Here is a 21,345-nt window from a genome sequence, read left to right as displayed (position 1 = left end):
TCATGCTTGACTCTTCAGCATTTATTATCTGCAGCAAAACACCCATGGAGGAATCTCCTCCCCAACACCCTCCAGACCTCTAAAAGGTGTTTGATGAAAATCAGTGAAAGGCTAACGAACAGCAGCAAGCACCGGGTTCGGCCACCAAATACACATAGAGTCTTTGTGTGCAGAGCTGAATTGATAACTGTGGCATTTTGGCCAGTGTGGAGCGATCTGAATGGCCCTCTCTCTCCCCGGCGGGCTGCTCTGCTTCTGTTTAACATGCTCCATGCCTCTGGCATTTATGAATGGTTCAAATGACCTTTTTAAAAATTGGGTTGCATTTTGTTTATTCAGGGCCGGAAAAAAAAAGCATCTGAAGTAATTTAAAAACGGCAAAAATATGTGCTGGGGTTCAGTCTGCCACATTCTTTCACATTTTTTGGTAGGGAAGGAACTTGTTATTCACTGCATAATGAATCAGGACCCCACACTGGTGACATCTCATTTAACTCCCAGACATTTAGCTTCACATAAATGAGAAACCATCAGCTGAGAGATGTTACATTTGTGACCACATTCCTTTCAAACTTGTGTGAAGTGTGTAAACATTGTCACAGAGAGGAAAATTCAAAGCACTAATGTGTTCATGTAATAATGGAGATAATGTTCTTCAATAGAATGAAGATTTTCTCACAGTGAGAGAAATAAAAGATCTCCCGCTGTATCAAATGAGGAGTAAGTCTATGATTAGGAGTCAAATGAGTTTCCTTAGGCGCAGAACAAGCTTGATTACCTGCATTAATGGGAATTAGTGGTGTTAATGGAAATGGAAAGAAGTGCATGGACTGAAATTGGTCTTTGGCTAGGAAACAGCAAATTATGTGTTTTAAGTGCTGCTAGTAAAAGGTTAGATCACTTTCTCACTTTTTCATAAAAGAAGAGAAGAAAAAAAAACTACTTATGATCTACAACAGTTCAGAGTATGTGGGAGTGTGTACATAAATACTGACACTTCAAACCAACGGACACATGTAATCTCAATATTTTTCTGAGAAACATAACCGGATCTGAAAAGGCAAAAGGCCACCTTTATAATGACAAAACCAAGCAGAATCCCCACACCCATAGGAATCTCTGCATTCAATACTGTGTTCAAGCCCACTTAATCCCTCATATACAGTGAACCCTCGTTATAACGCGGTTCACCTTTCACAGCCTTTGCTGCTTCGCGGATTTTTTGTGTAGTTTTTTTTTTCCACAGTGCATTGTGTTCTGCGTCCTGATTGGCTAAACAGTCTCTGCGCTTCTTCTCTACCTGTGTGCCAATAACATTACGGTATTTAAATATATGTAATACAGCTTGGCAAATTTTGGCAAATATTTTTTGCCCAGAAGAAAAGAGAGCAACAACAACTACTGATAATTACGTTCTTCTCTTGAAAAATCACACCTGCACCACAGGCTTCAGAAGAAAAAGACACTACAAAGCGGAGTGAGGCCACAGCGTCACAGTCAGAGGCACAGTGAAATACGCTAGTCACAATTTGTCCTACTGTACTTCGTATTAATGATTAAAATGATTATTTTACCGTAGTAAGAAAGTGTTCTATTTGTTTAGAAAATGCTTGGGCCTGAAAACAGATTTTGTTCTTTGGATTCAATGTAGAATATTTAATTATGCTGTATAATAATTGTAAAAAACTTCTTCACTGATTTCGCCTATCACGGGTTCTTTTCGGAACGCAACCCCGCGAAAAATGAGGGTTCACTGTAATATTGCACAAGTAATATTGTCAAGAATCTTTGACAACTCTCCAGCTATGCGCTTGTCTCTTTAGCTCATCCTGCAAGTTTTACAGGACCTTGGGACTGATAAGGCCAAAGAAAACACTGATTTTATGTTTGAAAGATTTCTCTGTTGATTTGGACATTTGTTTTGGATTATTATCCCAGTGAACGATCCTCTTAAGACCCATTTTCAACTCTCCTTCAAAAACAGATCAATTTGTACTTGAATTCTTTTTACAATTCAAAGAGTCCATGATTCTCTGTGCTCAAAGAAGATTCCCAGGATCTTTTGCAGAGAAACACAGCCCACAGTATCACAGGCACTTTACAATGTTTAACTTCTGGATTGCAGAGACTGTTGCAGCTAAGAAAACACATCAAACACCCTGATTTCAGAATAAAATCCAAAAATACATCAGTAAGAGAACTGCAGAGCCACACAAGCCTGATTCTTTAAGTTTGACTTCCAGATGTACAAAGGTGCCACATTCATAACAATAACATGTGTTTATTAACACCATTGCAATGCCCAGCCATCATATGTTCAAGAAGGACAAAAATTCTGTGTCAGAGAAAAACATACTTTGAAGTAAATTTTGCACTACAGCCAAACAGAAGCAGAAGACTTTGAAAATATGGTCAAAATAAACTACGTAGTTGTGTTAGTAAACTTGTCAAGAGTCCCGTCTCTCAGAAGCCTCTCAGAAAAAAAACAACATAATCCAAGTGTATCATAAGAAGCCAGACTACAGTTTGTAAATTCTTTCAGATAGAAAGACCTTGATTTTCTTTTAAAATATGCATTGTGGTCTGATGAAACAAAAATTTCAGTGTTTGGCCATAATGTTCATTGTTACATTTGGAAGAAAATGTTAGAAAATGTACAACTACAGCAGCATCAGGCTGTGTGGAGGTTCTGCTGCACTTTACAAAGATAGAACATTATGAGGAAAGAACTTGGAACAACATGTCAACACGTTGTTAAGTTTTGAGCTCAAGCTGGTCTTCCAAATGGACAGTGACTCTAATTATCAGGTAGTAGCAGATTGCCTTAAGGAAAGTTAATGTTTTAAAGCAGCAATTATAAAACGCTGATCTCAGTTTTACAGAAGACGTATTTGTGAACCGACATGGTGCGTGCAAGCAACACGGCCAGCAAACTTGACACCAGTTTTGTCAAGAAGAACGTACCAAAAATATAGAGAACTATTGTGAGAAGCTTTTGGAAGGAGAGTCAAAATTCTTTACACAAATTGTGTAGTTTATAAAGCAATTTGACCAAATATTATGTTTGTAAACACCTACATTGGAAGAATAATCTCTAAAAAAAATTGTTCTGGTAGTTGTTCTATTTGGAAGAGTCCTAAAGCAGTAATCTTCAACTATGAAACAAAATTTGCATTTTCAAATAAGAAATATAAATATCTGGCTCCATAAATACAAGCTTATATACACAGATGTAATTTAAAACACTTTCTTATAAACAATAATATCTCGTATATGTAAAGTGGAATATTTTGTGATGACAGACACAATTAAAATCCACTCGGAAAGTCTGAGTTGAAAAGAGACCCAAATGACATTTAAAATATAGAAATGAAAATTTTTAAATTATATCTCCTAATGTTTTTAATCCTATTAAAACACGGCAAAATCATTATTTTCACAGGCCTGTGTTCTTAAGGCAGGATGACTGCTTCCGTCAAAGTAAACTTCACCCTCCCTGATTAAACAGATCCCTATTAAGCAGACTCTTTAAATGTCAGTCATCCTGGCTCCACTGCTGATGGGCCCTTGCTGTGCAAAACACAAAGCCCACCCAACAAAGAACATTGACTTTTTTTTTCTTTTCTCACGAGTTACAAGCCTCAACTGCGTCAGGCGCTTTCCTGCGTTCAATTACATCCTGCGACTGCTCGTTGTCTGAGGCTCACACATTAAGAACTCCTTCTGCAGCTGTGGGTGTGTGTTTGGAGAGCCTGACTGACACTGTTCACTGCATGCTGATTAAAGTGACAAAGCAGATCTGCAATCTGGGAGGCTGAACCAGGGAGAGTAAATACTGGCAGACAGGTTTCAGCTGCAGTCAGTGTGAGCTCTGATTGATCAAACGTAACCCTGTTTAAAAGCAAACTGAGCTTTTTTACAAGTTCTGGACGGGTCTGTGGCGAGAGAGGAAGTGACAGCTAGAAATTCTTCATTTTAACTTCTTTGGAGTGGAATTTTATTGCTCTACGATGGGCAGCCTGAACTCCTGTCAGTTTGAGTTTAAAGCTTAGTAAGACCAGCTGCATGTTTTCAAGTCGGCATATTTAGCACATTTGTCATATCTGTTATTGTTAAAACCATGCAAGGCGTTCAAAGGTTTTCAGATGCACTCAATAAATAAATTCAACCTGCCATTTGTCAAATTTAGGTGTAAAATGGTTATTTTCTAATAAAGCTTGTGCAAGAATTTTAGCATGACAATAGAAATCTGTAGATCAGAAGATTCACTGAATATCAACAAATCTGGGAATTTTTCTGCTGAGGGTTGAATGAAAACAGATGGAGATATGAAGAGCTAGAAGCAAACAAGATGACTAATGAAAGTAGCTCGTTTGTTACAAATATTCCTCACAAGAAAATGTACATTTTGTACAACAACACAGAATAAAGTAATTTAAATGTTACCCAAACTGAATGAAATGAACAAACAAGCAATTAAAAAGCTTCACTAAAGGAATGTATATGGATACGGTAGTGGGGGAATGTGAACCTTTGCAGTCAGACAAGGACAACACTTAGCAAACCCATCAACGGAGCAATCATCTGGGAGGACCTGAGAGGAGAACAGTGAGATTAAAAGACCAGCTATCAATTCATCAAAGCGGCTGCTGTGAGGGAATTCCAACTTTAAGGCAAAATGGGGACATTTTCTGCCTAATGACAGCAATTTATAAAAGCGAACAGACAACTTTGAAATTGGGATCTTGAGTTATAATGAATCTTTGAAAACTGTGACTTTGGGAGTTTTTAGTTGTTGATGATGCTGTTGTTGCACTAAAATGGGCTTTTACCTCCAGAGAGTTCCAGGAAAAAGGAACTTCACAGGTCTGTACTTTCAATGCTCAAGGACACGGTGAAGAAAATCGAACTCAGCAGGAGAACAGCTTCTCCAGCAGCTTTATGAGCAGAATATCAAATTTCTTGTCTTTTGGTTTCTTTTTTCTTTTTTTGCAGAAGCTGCCTCTGCAGAAGCATAAGAACAATCTACTTGATGCATGAGCAATCGACCTTTTAAACCCACTACAGGTGAGGTTGTCATGAATAAGTGCGACTGCTCTATGTTTGACCACAGAACCTGAATGCAGACCAGTGATTTTCCTCCTGGTTGCCCGGTCACAGCGGCCTTGTTTGTTTGTACCCCGCCCTGAATACTTCCTTATTTTGCTCAAGAAGAAAAGCTTTTCTGGCTCTTTTCTAAATTATAGCATTTTCACAGTGGTGACATCCCTGCAGAGCCTGAATGTTATCACTCCTCTGCGGCGTGAGCAGCTCTCCGTTTAGGATCTGCTTTCTCAGCTACCTTGGAGGCCCCGCCGCACACGAGAGAGGAAGATGATACTTCTGTCATATTCTCTGACAACTTCACTAAGCCTGTTTTTTTTTTCTCTCTTCATGCTAAAAGTGAATGAGGGACATAGAGATGAATGGAGATGAGAAGAGCCATATAGACGGAGGACATTTAAGGGGCATAAGTGAAAATGTAAATGACTGCATTGTGAGGGAACCATCAGGTGTTCCCTTCATATTGACTCTAACACAGTTTAATTGCCAGCCGTGTTTAATGCAAGCCAGAGGTGGAAGCAGACAGCAGTGGATTAATCTAAATGACATCGAAGTGTCCTCCGGTGAAGACCCCACAAGAAGCAAACAAATCAAACAGGATCTACTCCACCAGTGTGTAATGTGTGCAGCAAGTATACAATATTAAGAACAAGGAAACCTTGATACTAGTAGAGGCCAGCTACTGATCTGGACAATGATTAGCTTTAAATTAAGTAGTTGCTGAAGGCAAATGACAAGGCGACTTGTTCAACTCTGGGCAAAGATCATGACACCAAAAGAGTGCTGAGTCTTGAGTATGATTGTTTTCCATTATCACCTTCTACAATGATGCTGTTCAAGATGTCTGTGGCTTCTCACTCTTGCTTTGGAGAATTATACTTATGAAAGGCATAGCATGCCCCCATTGTGCTCATAAGAATGATGACTGAGAAGGCTGTAAACAGTAATGTTGTGTATTTTATTTCAACATATATTTCCAGGAGAAACCTTAGGAGCACACTTTATTAAATTCATGCCTTTTGGAGTATTTTGTTTGCCTACAAAGTGGTAATTTTTGCTTTCTGGGAAAGGTGTGTCCCTCCTGGCTTTCTGTCAGCCGGTTGCAAGTTAGGAAATCACTTGGCTTTGGCTCCTTGTTGTGCTCAATGACAAGGCTAATGTTAGCCCTAAAAGCTGGTAACAATCTATTGTTGCATTCAAACACCATAAAGTCCCTTTCAAATGTATTAATTCCCCCTGAACTGAGTACATATTTTACAATCACAAAGCTCAATCTGTTTTATTTAGATTTTCTGTGATATACCAATAAAACAAAACATGTAATATACCAAAAATAATAATAAAGTTAAATAAAAAGTACACATTTGTCAACATTTTTAGAAAATAAAAAGTAAATATGTTATGTGCATCCAGTCCTGTTTAGCCTTATTAACATCCAGACCAACTGATTAGCTTCAGATGTCGTGTATTTAACAAGCAGACGTTACCTGTTTCTGTGAAAGCAGACAGGACATGGGGTAAAGTTGTGAAGAAATTTAAAGCAGGGTTGGATTATTCTTCTTTGAAATTCTAGAGGGAATTTGTTGAGATGGAATAAATCAATCTCTAAAATCTTTGGGCTTAAGAACTGTGGCCCTGAAAAATCCCTCGTTGTTGAAGACTTCAAAGTCTCAGAGTATCTGCAAGAAATTAGAAGGAATTTTAAAGAATATTTATTCCTGAAGGCTAGACTTGAAATGACTAAATATTATATGAATAATAATTGAGCTATATTTTACTCGGTTCCCCTGGGTCAGTACCTTCGTACTTTAGCTTTAGCTTTCACTAAAATTACAGCAGAAAAATATGTCTCTACCAGATGTGCATGACTACAGTCGGAATCTTTTTCTCCATTCTTCTTTACAAACTAACACAAACTCAATGTTAGATTTGATGTACAGCACCTGAGTTATCACTTTTCAAGACTTGCACAGATTCTCAATTAGGTATAAATTTTGCAAATGCTTTAATCTAAACCATTCCATAATAGCTGTGGCTGTATGTTTGGTTACTATCAAGTTGGAAGGTAAACCTCCATCACCAGTTTCTGGCAGTGTTTTGCAGGTCTTCTTCCCAGATTGTCCGTCATTTAGCTCCATCCACCTTCTGATCAACTCTTACCATTTTCCCTGTCCCACTCTTTCATGAAGGTAAGATTTTTCAAGTGCACATTAAAGTAGTTACCCTGTCGACTGATCCTCCCACCTGATCTATTCCTCTCCTCCAGAATTACCATAGGTCGCTCGGTTGCCTCTGCCTTTAAAGCTGTCTGCGTCCAGCTTGCCCGCTAAGGTGGATGGCCGTGTCTTGGTACATTTGCAGTAGAGGTGGATTCTTTCTATTTACACCAATGTTTAAAAAAATAATAAAAATAAAATAAAAAACTCCCAGGCCTCCAAAAGACAGGAGCATTCACACAGAGAGCTAAGTTAAGTTGACCCTATTTACACAATGTTTTTCAGTTTTCTTATATATATATATATATATATATAATGATTTTCTTAATACACTTTAAATAACAAGTAAACAGAAATGTTGCATTTGGTGTCTTAAAATGCCGCAGTTTGACTGGAATATAAATTCCAAGAAATGAAAAAAGAGACAGATGTGTGGAGAAAAGCAGCAGCTTTAGCAGAACGGTTTCTGTCAAAAACAGTTTTAGCTAATCACCCCTCACTGGCTTCTACGTTGGCAGACGTTTCTGCCACCTTTCTCCTCCAAGGCTGTGATCCATGAAGCCTGTGAGTTGTAAATTATTGTAACAGGCAGCGGTACATTACACCTTGAGTTTGCTGACAGGAAGCCAAGCCTCAGTCAACGAGGAAATGGTTGAAATAAACGCTCAGAGGACGACAGTCCTTACAAACTTTAAAGTGGCACAAAATACGGTATGCTTTAAATGCAAACAAAGGGAACATAATGTCAGGTTTTCTACAGTCTATATTTGTGCTTGGACCTTCAATCTAAGCAGCTTGCAGGCTTTTAAAATCTAAAAGTTGGTTGAAATCCAGCTGGAGTGGGCTGCAACTGCTGACTAAGATAAATGATCCTGCCATTACCTGATGGGCACCACTGTGCTCAAAAGTGCAGCAGCAACAACAGCAAAGCAGTCATGTGGGAGGAGAGAAAGAGGTCACAGTAGGGCGGGCTCTGCTGAAGTTGGAAATTAAACAGAATAAAACATATGAAACCCAAAAGGTGAATTTGGTCCTCTGTAACCTGACCATGTGGTGTTGTTTTCCCTCCTAATGTATTTAAAGTGCTTAGCTGTGATGGTAGCAAGAGTTTGAGCCCCAGACATGCTGGTTCCAGCAGAAAACGACTAAACGCTCTCGTGTTTCACATCCACTGCCGTCTGTGTCCCCACAGTCGCGCTGCTGGTCAGTGAGCTGTGGCAAAGTGGCGTTCCAACTTCTGCTTCACAAAAGGGAGGAAGCTCCCGGAGGTCGTCTCCAAAGCGCCACGCCGGCTCGGCCCTCCAAAACCCGGAGCTCGCTTTGATTCACTCTGGAGCGAAAAGCTTCCTGCTGCAACGGTTAGAGCAGGAAGTAGATCAAAGCACAGCCAGATCAGCAGCGAGGCCACCTGAATGAAACGCACGCAGGTGGACGCAAACAAGATATTAATCTAATACCTGAAACGTATCTGCACCTTATCATCTGTTTGCTGAGACAGGAAGCACAAGTTTATCTCAGTACATACCATGTTTTTCCACCTACATCAGGTGAACATAAGTAGAACATTATTACTCAGCATTATAAAGAAGGTTTGCCTTGTTTAAGCCTCAGACATTTAGTTTTCTGTGCTCCTGAGTGTTGACGTGAAAGTGAACCTCACAGTGACATCAAAAGAGCTATTTTGAGGCAATCATTAAATAGGTACTAGCAGCTTGAGTTATTTAAAACAACTGCAAGCTCACCCTTAAAGCAGACTGCAAGATGCTACAAGAAGTCTCAGAAAAGCTTAAAATGTCATCACAGCATGTGAGATTTTATAAACACAATGCAATCTTATGCATTTCTATTCCAGTTATGTTTTAGTAGTCAAAATATTCTTCTGCTTATGAAGTCCTGAATTTTCTGATTTGATTGTTGCTGCTTGATTGCTTGATCACTTCTTTTGTTTTACTTTTTCATACAGTTCACTATACAGTATAAAGGAGTTTGTAACTGAAATCTAATTGATTTTGATTAGTCACGGGATGATGGTCACTTCTGTTAACTACATTACTGTAGCATCGTGCTCAAATGATGTAAAGCCAATGAATAGCAAGTTATAATTGCTAGCTATTGCTGTGAAAATTACATTTGCTTTACCTTTTCGCTCAGTCTCACCATTCTAACACCATTGGGATGTGACTGAAACCACATGAAAGCAGAGCTATAGATGACTCTGAAAAGACTTCAGGGTTGCTGCTTTCAATTTCAGCTAGTAGGAAGCTACAGATCCCGCACTTGAGTCTTTGGAGGCAGCTGGTGAAACAAAAAATAAATACAAGAAAAAAGGAGCAGCCTTTTTTATGCTGAAAACTACTAGTTCAAATCCTCCTTTTCTAAATTTCCACACTTGACGTTCCTTTGTCTTTCTGAATATGTAAGTAAGTATTTCTTACTGCAGTAAAACACTCAGGATTCCTTGAAGAAATGAAATGCATGAACTGTTGGGACAAACTGCTCATGTGCTTGCAACTGGATTACTTTGACAAAAAATATCAAAATCTACTACACTTTTACCACAATTTCTAATTTTAGTCAAAAAAGCCAGAAGCCATAGCTGAATTATTAAAAGTAAAAAAGAAAATTAGCCATTGAAGAATGTATTCTGAACACCAAGACCAAAATGTTAATTCAAAAATGTTTATAAATGTTTAGCCAATAACAATGTTCATTTTGGCTTGGTTTTTCATAAAAAAAAGAACATAATGAAATGTATAAAAATTAGTGGTTGTAATGTGAAAAAAATGTGAAAACAATCCCATTTTACTGATACCTTTGCAAGGCACTGTGAATATTCAAGTCCTCAAATTTGTATCATAGCAGTTTAAAAGAGGGGTAAGAAAAAGAAGAATGCATGTGAGGTTTCCACCCTGGCAGCTGATGCTGCACATATGCAGCAGCAGGGCCACAGTTGCAGGCACAAACACAAACAAAAGACCAACTCGGTGACAACTGCAGCAATAATTCAACAGGAAAATGTGTCCCTGTAATTTATGGCAATTTGAGGTGAGAAACTATGATAAAAATGCTCTGCAGCTGCGCTCTATTCCCAGATTAGCTTTACTGTAAATCCATCATTACTCTCTGGATCAAATGTATTTGACTGGTTGCATGTTAGAGCCTCACAACCTTTCATTTTGGATTTATTTGTGTGTTTTCAATCCTTTTCAAACAATTCTGCCACGGAAGGTGAGTAAAGATTTGCATCTCTCTGTGCTTCGACGCTAAATCCCTATTTATTCATTGTTTCATTTTTTAACTTAATTTTTCTCCTTCAGGCCAAGAACTGAACCCAAATTGATCTCTTTCAAAGTTCAGTGGAACAGCCTCCGCTACATCTCCCTGCCACTTGTCGCTGTGTAATTTCCATTGCAAAACAACAACTTTCCAACATTCATCGGGAGCTTTCTGTACATGCCAAGCTGCTCCCCGAGGTAAAACTGCCCTACTTCTCTCAGTGTCCTCTGCATCCATCTGCCGCACCCGTAAATTGCGTTCGCCTGCAATCGCCGGTTACCTCATCTGTCAAAGCGGCCCTATCAATTTCAGCGAGCGGCCTCAACAGAAGGCATTAACCCTCCAGCGTCATCCTGGCATCTAGCACTGAGAGACAAATGCCACTGATACCGCCATATCAGATGAGCAGAGCTGACACTAATGTTGTGACTGTTTGTGGTGAGCAGCGTGAATAACAATGAATGCAGAGTAAGAATTAATTAATGTCTCGCTCATGTGGCTCCCTGGCAAAAACAACATGATTATCTACTTTAAGGGGCACAATAAGCTGTATTTAGTTAACTGAAACAGAAACATTTGAATTTAACACAAATTGGTTGTTTTTGTTGCCAATCGTGAAGATGTAATAAAACCAAATTAAATTCACTTAAACATGTTTAGTTATATTTACTGGCTGAAAGTGTTGATGTCAACATAGAATCATATAAATGCAATGTGACTGAGGTCCCTGGTTGTGTTGTATTAAAGTAGGGATTAGATAAAGCCAAAGGCTCTATTCACTTTATCTGCTCACACTATCAATGCTATATGTAATTTCCTTGAGACATAATTAAGATGATTTTGTCTTATGAGTAGTTGATATATGGAGCATCTGATATTTGTTGTCAATATATTTTAACTGTTAATTTTTGTCATTTCACATGATATCGTGGGACATTGGGACATTTCGTCAGAGTTTATTTAATCCAGAGGAGTTCTGCTTGTCTCTGTTGTTTTTAATGTGATGGACATGGCAGAACTGAATCCAAAACATGAACAAAACAACTTTCCAACACTCATCGGAAAGTTGGAAAAGGTATCGTAAAAGGTTTAAAGAAAGAATTTTTGGATACCACCATTGTGTAGGTTTTTAGATCAACTACAATAACTTCATATTTTCATGTGATAAATATAGAAGTTATCTATTCTGAAATTCTACTTTTTAAAAATAAAATATGATAATAGTTTGAGATGTCAGAATAAATTTTAAATCATAACCATTGAAATTAGGATCAAATTTCTAAAAAAAAACAACAACAAAAAAAAACAACAGATATTTTAATTCACAAGGGTCAGCAAAGCCAAAACATGTTTTCTTTTCCAATATTGAATTTTCCTAATAAATTTTAGATATGTAACAAAACTACTCATTCCCATACAGGTCCTGAGATAAACATCTAATTATGTACCATTTAGCAGCTTGAGGTACATAGCAAAAATATTTAGCTCCTAAGTACACATTTATCTTTTAAATTATCTTTTAATTATCTTTTAAACCATTTCTGACATCACCTTTACTCATAGGTTTGCATGTGTAGCAATTGTACATATCTGCATGGCAAATATAGCAAAGTATTTAGCAACTAGCATAACATTTGCCAACAAAATATTTCCCAATATACCATAACTTGGACTTGACTGAACCTCAACGCACATAATTAAGAAAATCTTTCATGAACAGTTCCAGTGACTGACCTTAGAGGTTTACACCATCATGTAAACCTATATCATGCAGGGGATTGCATGGCATTGAGTACCTGCAAAGTTAGATGTTTCTCAAGGGCCAGAACAGACCTTAGCAGATTCATATATTTTGGCGAATTTACTGACATATCTGAATTTTAATGAAACCACCTCTTTGGCCTATATTTCGCAAAATAACTTCATGGTTTGTTTTTGTGCTAATCTAACAATTTGCAGTCAACTTAATGTTGCTTCAAGCTTTAAAATCTATATTTTGTGTGCCACTGAATTATCAGCAAGCTGAATGCTGAATAAAAACAACTTCAATGGAGATGATGGATAGCTGAAGCCTTCCTGTCTGGAAAACTGTCATGTCACCTAACGTGAGTAATCTAGTTTGAGAACTTGGTCTTAGCAAAACAAAAACGAGACTAAAGTAAAAGTAGCTTCACAGGAACTTCTTGTTTCCTGAGGGAATTCCTTTCATGTTGAGCAAATAATAATAATGAAAACCTTGAGGGAATATAGCAAATATTGTCACCTAAAAAGGCAGGAAAAAAAGCTGATTAAATAAAATTGAAAGCTTCAAAATACTCAATAGGGGTCCAACATTGTTGCTGAGAAAGAACTAGAAAGTGGAAGTTCAATTCAAATATTCAGTGGCAAAGTGTTTAATTTTTCCAGCAACATATTAAATGGCAAAGACAGGGCAAGTGAGCTTGGAAAGTACATGCTATAGAGGTGGATATTAATAAAGCCAGAGGAGATTAATGTCTTGGACTGACACTGAACTAAAACAACTGGTGAGCTGTTTCTCCTCTATTCTCTTTGCTCTCTTTTGCTTCTGCAAATTAACACGAGGCTGAATATATAAGTATATATTGTATATATACATGTAGCTAGAGAGAGAGAGAGAGAGAGAAAGAGAGAGAGAGAGAGAGAGGAACGCACCTGCCACTGAGTCACTGTAGTGTTTTCATGAGTACAGTGACTTTGCTTGAATAAAAGCTTATGCTTAAAATATGATGGCAGTTTAGAAAGGGGGTAAACAGCCAAGCAAGTGCCGATTAAAAAAAAGCCCCCCACTGTGGGAGTGGAAACTGTGCCTCCTGCGGCAGTTGGACTTGTGTGCGCTGTCCACGGTGCTGAACTGCATGCACAGTCCGACCGGCTGGTCTCCACCTCCGGACACCGATTTCTCACTGCGACTCCGCGACTGCTATGTAATCCACAAGAGGGTGGTGATTACAGAAGGTGGTGGAGTTAGTGCCTCATGGCGGCCATAGAGCCCGCTAACCTCAAACACACACACAAGCTTATAAATAGCTGCGTTTGCTTGCACATGCACGAGCCAATATTTTTCTTAGGATGTCAAGGGAATTTTGCAATAAAATCCCCTCTCTCTCTCTCTCTCACACACACACACACACACACACACACACGCCTCCATTCGTACAACTTGGGGAGAGTTTATTACGAAGCTTTGTGAATTACAAGGGGACATTTTGGGAGAGAAAAAAAAATCTCATAAACAGACTTAATCGACGCTACTCTCCTGCGTGCACACACAACCACAAATGTGTCTTCGGATGTACATTTTTAATTCAATTAAATGTCCAACTGAGAGGTCCAGCAGCTCTTCGCTGGTCAGGTTACTTTCTGTGAGAAGCAGTAATTGTCCGAAGACTGAGCCACCCTTCATCCAATAAACACCTCACCTTGCCTTTGTGTAGGCTCCTGCACAAATGTAAACTGACTCTTCATGATCACCGTGCATGCAGCAGACGAAGAACAAACATGAAACAAAACAGATCTAATCTCTGGGGGCTTTTGATGTTATTTCTTACCTGCACCGGCGGATAATGATCCATTATGTGCCAAACACAGAACTCCTTTTTTCCCCCCTTCCCAAGGTTTGAGCCTTACAGCCGCTCCCTTTCCATTCCTCCACTAATTCCAGAAGAACCGCAAAACCAGGCGCCCGCCGACCGCATATCGCTCCTTCTCTCGCTCTAGACGAGTTTTTTTCCCTCCCCGCACCAGCAGATGCTGCGTTAAATCTGCGCTTTTTTAGCCGGAAGCCAAGCTGCGACATGGAGCTTCACAGCATTCTTTTTGTAGTAAAAATAACCAGCTCGCTGCAGTTGTCTGTGTATTTCCTCGCCGGAAAAGTCGCTACATTCGCACAAACAGGTCTCCCCCCCTGTCTGCTCTTCGCTAATCGAATCCTCGTCCTTGGAATGGTTGCAATATCCAAAGTAGTTATCCGAACAGAAAGCAGGAATTCTTTCAAAAGGAGACGAAAAAAATCCAAAACAAAGTTGAGAGTTTATCTCTTAATATTTCAGAGGCGACTTGCTCGTCCGGAGAGCGCGTAGATGGAGTAGATGTAGAGTCTCTGTGCCGGAAAGGCTGCAATAGAACAACGAAACACCCTAGATGGCACAAACACCACGAAGCATCCCGGAGCCCACCGAGAGGAGAACCAGCAGGGGTGTAAAAGGAGCAGGTCAGCCAGAAACTCAGCTCCTGTGCGCATACACTAACATAGGGGAAAAAAAGAAGAAAAAAAAGTGGGGCGTTGATTGTGCTTAATGAGCTACTTTGGCAACGTCCACAGGGAACCGAACGGTCTGCAGCGGATTAAGGACCTACCTGGGATTACCTTGTGTTTAGCGCCTGTTTAGCCTATCAGAGCTGTTGGACGGACTTGTATATATGTGTCAGTACGGGCAAATGGGTTTGCGCTGTGTCAGTCCTGTGGTAGATGTGCCATCTAGGGAAGGCGCAGCTCATGAGCTGTTCTCTCGGAATAACTATATAGTACAATGGCCAAAGGCATTCATGTCCCGTGAACCATTTCCCTCTTTGTCACACAACAACCACACATTTCAACCAAATTAATATCATTTTAGGGCAACATAATGTAAAACATGTCTGCAAAGTGAGAGATAAATGATTTTTTTTTTTTTTTTTTTTTTTTTTACAAATAAAAATCTAACTTATATTTTAGATTTATTTCAGGCCCCTGATTTCATAGATTACAGAACTATTGGCTACTGTAAATACAGCTCCACATATTTTGGGGGTATGTCTGAGCTTCGCACTTCAAAAGGACTGTAAAATAGCTCATGCTCTGTTGGATTGGATGGAGATAAAGTCTGTTAAGTCTTGCACAAATTCTTATTTGTAATAATAATTTAAATACAGTAAAGATAACTCAACACAAATGCATGCTACAATTTTGCTCTTTCATTTCTTTTCTGTTTGTTTGCTTTTTGTCCTTTTCTGTCCAGTTGTGGTCTACTTTGTGTTTCTCTTCTACATAAATCCTAAGAAATTGCATTATTGTTTGAGGTTATAATGTAATAAAATCTGGAATACCTTTGTGGGTGTGAATACTTTTTTTTTAGGCTTTGCAATATCAGAAACAAACCATGGGAAGTCAAATGGACACGCACACACACCTTAATCTGGAACAAAAACTGAACAAATTTGATAATGCATTTAATACTATTAGCTTAGGGTCACATTATGTACACATTTCATGCTACAGCTGTTCATTAGACTTTAATTTAACCCAATTGATCTGTCCTAGAGGACCAAAACCTCAGGGTGTACATTTGTATATCATCAAAACCTGGATAGACACAAACCAGAACTGGTTCATTAGGTCCAGTTTTCCTGCAGCTGTCAGCTTTAAAATGATAGTCGTCTAATGCAAACTGTCTTTGGTGAGATCATCTCTACAGCTTTGAACACTGACCCATAAAACCTTCAGTGTTACAATAGATTAAAGTAATCTTTATTTGAATTCTCAGGATATAAATGATTTTAATTTCAAACAAGCTTAGATGAATGATAACGATATAACAAGCAAGTTCATTATTTATTTAACAAGTCCACATTAATTCCTCCTGCAACATTTAGAAAAGAGCCATATGCTGGCGATGAAATCCACTAATTTATTAATTATCATCTTCAGTGCGACCACCTCTATAATAGCATTTTGTTGCACCGGAGCTAGCTGGTGTTTGTTAATATAGCAAAATGTTTTATGCTAACTGTAAAGCACAGTGGAGAATGAATGATGACTTGGGTTAATTGAGTTTGGTGATTAGTTGGGTAATTAGTTAGTTCAGTAAATTGGTTGCTTTGTTCGTTGACTTGGTAATTTTTCCTTTCGAGAGAGTTGTTTTAATAACCACAATCATAAACTGGTCTCCTACATCAGACATTTATATTTTCTTTAAAAAGAGAAAAGAAGAAAAAAATAATGGCATTACTGCTGATTGATTATTAGTAGAAACTACCTAATTACAGATGTGACATGCTCTTGTGTTGTTTTTGTGGCACCTATATGAGCTATTCACTGTGCAATAGACTGTCATGTCAAATCATCCTGGCACAGTTTACATCCTCTTTTCAAAGAGACTAAGCAAAGCAAAATGCTTCCACACTGACTTTAAAGGAAACTGACAGGCCAGCTCCATTTGTTCACCAGTGGCTTCTGACTAAGGGTTTTAGTCTGTGGCAGATTTACACAAATTACAAACGTCATAAAATCTAGAACAAAGCAAAATTCAGAAATATAAAATACAAAGAAAGCAGCGACAGGTTATTGGCAGCTTGGATGAACCGTGACATCTTTGTGCCAACCTCTAATGTATTCAAAATTTGAAGAAATTCACCTTAACAAACCAGGTCCACTGTGGTTTTGTGGATCATTCCGAGCAGAGGGACCGACATATTTACTAACACCAATTTTTACAAATTAGTAGGTAAAGCTGGAGAAAACCTGAAATTGTAAAAACAGATCATTCACAACAACATAGGCCAGGTGCCTCTTGTAAGATTTCTAACAGATGAGTCAAAAGAATAATTAATAGAATTGTCAAAGAGCCAAGGAGCACTCACACAAAGCTTCAGAAAGACCTGGAAATAGCTGATACACTTATTCCAATAAAAATAATAAGGACTCAACCTCAGTTGCCTCTGTACACCCTCACTGTGCAAGACTCCAAAACTGAAGCTTGCTCAAAGTTAACTGTAGAAGATTTGAACAAACCAGTGACATAACTAGAAGAAAATAGTTTGGAGTATAAAGCTGAATTGTTTGGAAGTTACTACACAAATTAAGGGCTGAATGGTTCTGCATGTCACCTCAGAGAAACACCATACCAGAAGTGAAGTTTAATTGGAATTTGCTTTACTGCACATGGTACTACCAGATTCCAGCAAACCTAAAGGAAAGATGAACTGAGAAAAGTACTGGGATATTCTTCATAAGTATGCATCCAAATGACCACCAGTATCTCCAGCATTTGTAGACAGTTTGTGTGGAAGAATATGTAAAATCACAATGCATGTTACTATCTTCCTCAGGATGTTGAATGCTTCTTTCCTGTTTCTACCAATACCTTAATTGGATTAGATTTTTTTTATATTTTTATTATCATTTGTATGAGTTAATTGGGTTGTCACCAACTTCTGGTGTGAATTTCATGTTAGTAGCAATTGACATATTCAATAGTAATTGAGCATAAAGGAAGATTTGTGATATTTAAGTCAATAGAGTGCAGGCATTATTTGAAACTAGCTGCTCATCTCACCAATGAAAAGCTAATGAACCACATAGTATTTGGCTCTACTGTAATATGTAAAAATTTTTCAAACTCCTTGAGATTCTCGAGGCCAGCTGTCAGGCTACTCATAAGTCATTGTAATTATTCTTAACAAGTATTTCTTTTATTGGCGGCTCTTAGCCCTAAAAAAATAAAAATAAAAATCTGTGTATATACTTGTAAAGAAGAAAGAATGAACAGGAGTCAAGCACTGTTTGATTAAGTTCACAACCAAACTGTCAAGTTTCAATTACACAGACTGATAGCAGCTGAAAATAAACAGAAAATGTGAAAAGACACAAAAAAGAACATGAAACTGATACATTTTCTCAAGCTAAAAGGCAAACATGACGATACCATGGAAACAAACATGTGGAAGTAAAAGTAAGGCATCATGAGAGCAAAATGTGATATGAATTTACAGACAGAAACTGAAAATACAGAACATGTTCTTCATGTCACTTTTGGTTTTCAATTATTCTGCATTAACAAAAATGACTAGTAATTGCTTAGTAATTGCTTTGGACCCTGATTGGTTGCCAGAGTAAATATTCATCCACCTTTGATGACTTGGGTTAATTGAAAGTATACACCCAGAAAAACAAGCATGAACACCCACCCTTATGGTGCATCTGTTCTGTCTTTGTCTGCACTCCGGTGGTCTGTGACCCTGCTCCTGCTGTGCTTTGCAGTATTTTCTTTGTTTGGCTCACTTTGACCTGTTCCGCATGGATTTGGCACTCTCCGGTTCGAGACCTGGAATTTCTGGGCTTTCTAGATTTGTGGGCTTTCCCTACACATTTTGATTATGTGTCTGTTTTCTCTTATTTGCATTGCTAAATCCTTAAGTTAGCATACATTGTTAATGTTTTTAAGGGGCAAATAGGCTTTAGGACTTCCTGCCATTGTTACTTGTCACCAGTTCTGGTATTGGCCTCAGTTGTGCTGCATATATGTCATGTTTTTTGCAAAGAAACATCAAGGGTTTGAGGCGGAGAAGGTTCAGAGACTTGTTTGGTTCTGCATTGTTGTGGGGACACCTTCACACCTCATCTTTGGACCCATATGACGGGTATGCTACAGAAAACTTTTAGGTGGGCTGGAATGGGTTTTTTGCAACATTTTTTTTTTTTTTAGGTGTGATTTGAATAGACAGGGTCTGCATGTTGCTCTGAGATGTTTGGGAATCTCATGGACTGGCTGTATCCTGCATGTTTGTGGTTTGTGGGTTGCTGTGAGTTGTGCATGGGTGCTTTTGACCGTCAGTGACACTTTGAAGCCCAGGGTTGTCTGTCTCCCTTGGTTATGCAGGGATTTTTGGGAGGACTTTTGGTAGTCTGCTGAGATTATATCAGGATCTTTTGTTCAGCATGAGATGGTTGTGCATTGAATGAATGCCATAATGGCGCAGTGGTATGTATCTTGGCTTCTCTCTGCTCATGGATGTGGTTTCTTTCCACATCACTGGACGACAGGAGCTGATCCCGGCCTTGTTGACCATCTTTCTTACTTGTTCATGTGTTTATGATGCAGAAAGAGAGAGGGGTATGTGTGTGTTTGTGAGATGGTGAATGAAAGGAAGAATGAGTTACATGTTAGCATTGAAGTTATTAAACGTCAGTGTTACTGTTTAATCCTCCCTGCAGTTGTATTCACTAAAGCCACAGTATAATCTCCTGATCCTGGAACAGCTGGCCATTTACATAAAACCTGTCAACAGTGACTACAGAGCGGGTTCCCTCTGCAATGAGGTTTTTCCTCACTGGAAAATTAGTGCATTGGTGGTGAAGGAGATCCTTTGGAAGCTGGTCATTCACACTTTAGTTTGAATGACCAGACACAAACTCTCAAACAATGTTCAAACATCAGCTCAACGTAGGTTGTCAGCCTCAAACTTTGGTTTTCCATTTGTTGTTTTTAAAGCACATACTTTAAAATATTGATCAGGTCAAAGGACGTGTGAAAGTGCAACCAGAGTTTAAATGCAACCTTTGGAAAAAAAAATTCAGAAAGATCACTTAAAGGACATATGAGAAGATTTGGCTGCTTGGACAGAACATATAAATATATTAAAGTACAGGCAGTTTAAAATATTTGTGATCAACAGCTCCGGGGTACAAACTAACTCAGCTTGTTCTGTGTGTTCTGCTTTTAGGAGAGGGGATGTTGGATGAGAGGGTGAATGTCTGAGCTCTGAGACTGACTCTGAGATAAGAAAGAGATCCTGTCTATCAGCGGCTAAATCAGGCACAGGCTTCTCATTAATTAGCGAACGAGAACAGCAGAGAGGAACAGAAGGAGGTGAATGACGCGGTTATGTTGTTGGGGTGATGGAATAAGCTATCAAGCAGTGATCACATGAATGACCCAGTTTTTCAAAGACATCTGTCTTTAATAGAGACAGGAAAGCAATGTCACAGAACACATCATGAGCTAAAGGGAATTTTCTTTGGATAAAATAAGAAGCTGTAGTGGTATAGTCTCTTCAGCTTTGTTTTCAGAAAATTCATGAAAATTAAAATCAGCTTTGATCATAAAATATTGGATAAATTGTCATTTGATTAATGTCAGGTGTCTTAAATTATTTGTGATGTTATCTACTGATTAAATATTAATAATCTCATGCAGTCACAGTCTATAAGCAGATAAAATGACATTTTTGCAAATGTATGTGTGTTTTATTGAGATTCTGTACGGAGTTGATTTATTGCATCAATAACAAAACAAATAGTCGGATTTCTGATAAAATATGATTTATCAGAACAATAAATTCTGTTACATCAATTGACATGATATCAGAGGAAGACAAATTTGAAGAGGACACAACAGCTAAAAAGTGAAAAGTAAAGGCATGGTTGTTCTGAGGATCTAACTCACTGTAAACAGAAACAATTAAAACAGAGGATATCTGTTGGAAAAGAAAAACAAAACTTCACAATGACAGTAATTTATCTTATGTGGCTCATGACTGTTTAGAGATTAGTATTTATGCAAAATAATTGTGATATTATTTACATTTTCATGCACTTTCGATATGCTGCCAGCAACTGAACATGTGCATGCTGTAATAATGAAGGATTCAGTTTAGACTTTCTTCTAAATTGTGCAACACCTTCCACAATAAGCTTTTGACTTCTGCTAATTCAGTTACGTATTTGTAGAAAAAAACTATTTTGTCCTTTCATCGTCTGACTGATTTTATCTGCATCGCTTCAAAGCTGCTCTGACAGCATGATGGTGAAGATGCATAGCTCCGATCCTACATTCCTCTTTTGCAATCCATCAAAGGCAAAAGGAATAGGCTGAGTTTGTCGCTTTACTTCTGCTGGTGGGCCATCTTTAGTGTCTGTGACCCAGTGACCACCTGACTTTAACAGAAGCAGCTGAATGAAAAATTAAGCAGC

The 21,345-nt window shown here is 38.4% G+C and overlaps 1 protein-coding gene across 1 annotated transcript in view; it reads right to left on the bottom strand.

The window, feature by feature from the left end:
- LOC102230895 (leucine-rich repeat and fibronectin type-III domain-containing protein 2) overlaps positions 1 to 15,053 on the bottom strand; it is a 135,006-nt gene extending 119,953 nt beyond the window's left edge. Inside the window, exons 1-2 of the mRNA XM_023353261.1 lie at positions 14,973 to 15,053; positions 14,165 to 14,859 (exon numbers count right to left, since the gene is read on the bottom strand). The gene's annotated coding sequence lies outside the window, so the exon portion shown is untranslated. The remainder of the gene's footprint in view (positions 1 to 14,164; positions 14,860 to 14,972) is intronic.
- Between the last annotated feature and the right edge of the window lie 6,292 nt (positions 15,054 to 21,345).

Source organism: Xiphophorus maculatus, chromosome 19, assembly GCF_002775205.1.
Source record: "Xiphophorus maculatus strain JP 163 A chromosome 19, X_maculatus-5.0-male, whole genome shotgun sequence".
In the NCBI taxonomy this organism is placed as follows: Eukaryota; Metazoa; Chordata; class Actinopteri; order Cyprinodontiformes; family Poeciliidae; genus Xiphophorus; species Xiphophorus maculatus.
This window is presented reverse-complemented; position numbering and strand designations above follow the sequence as displayed.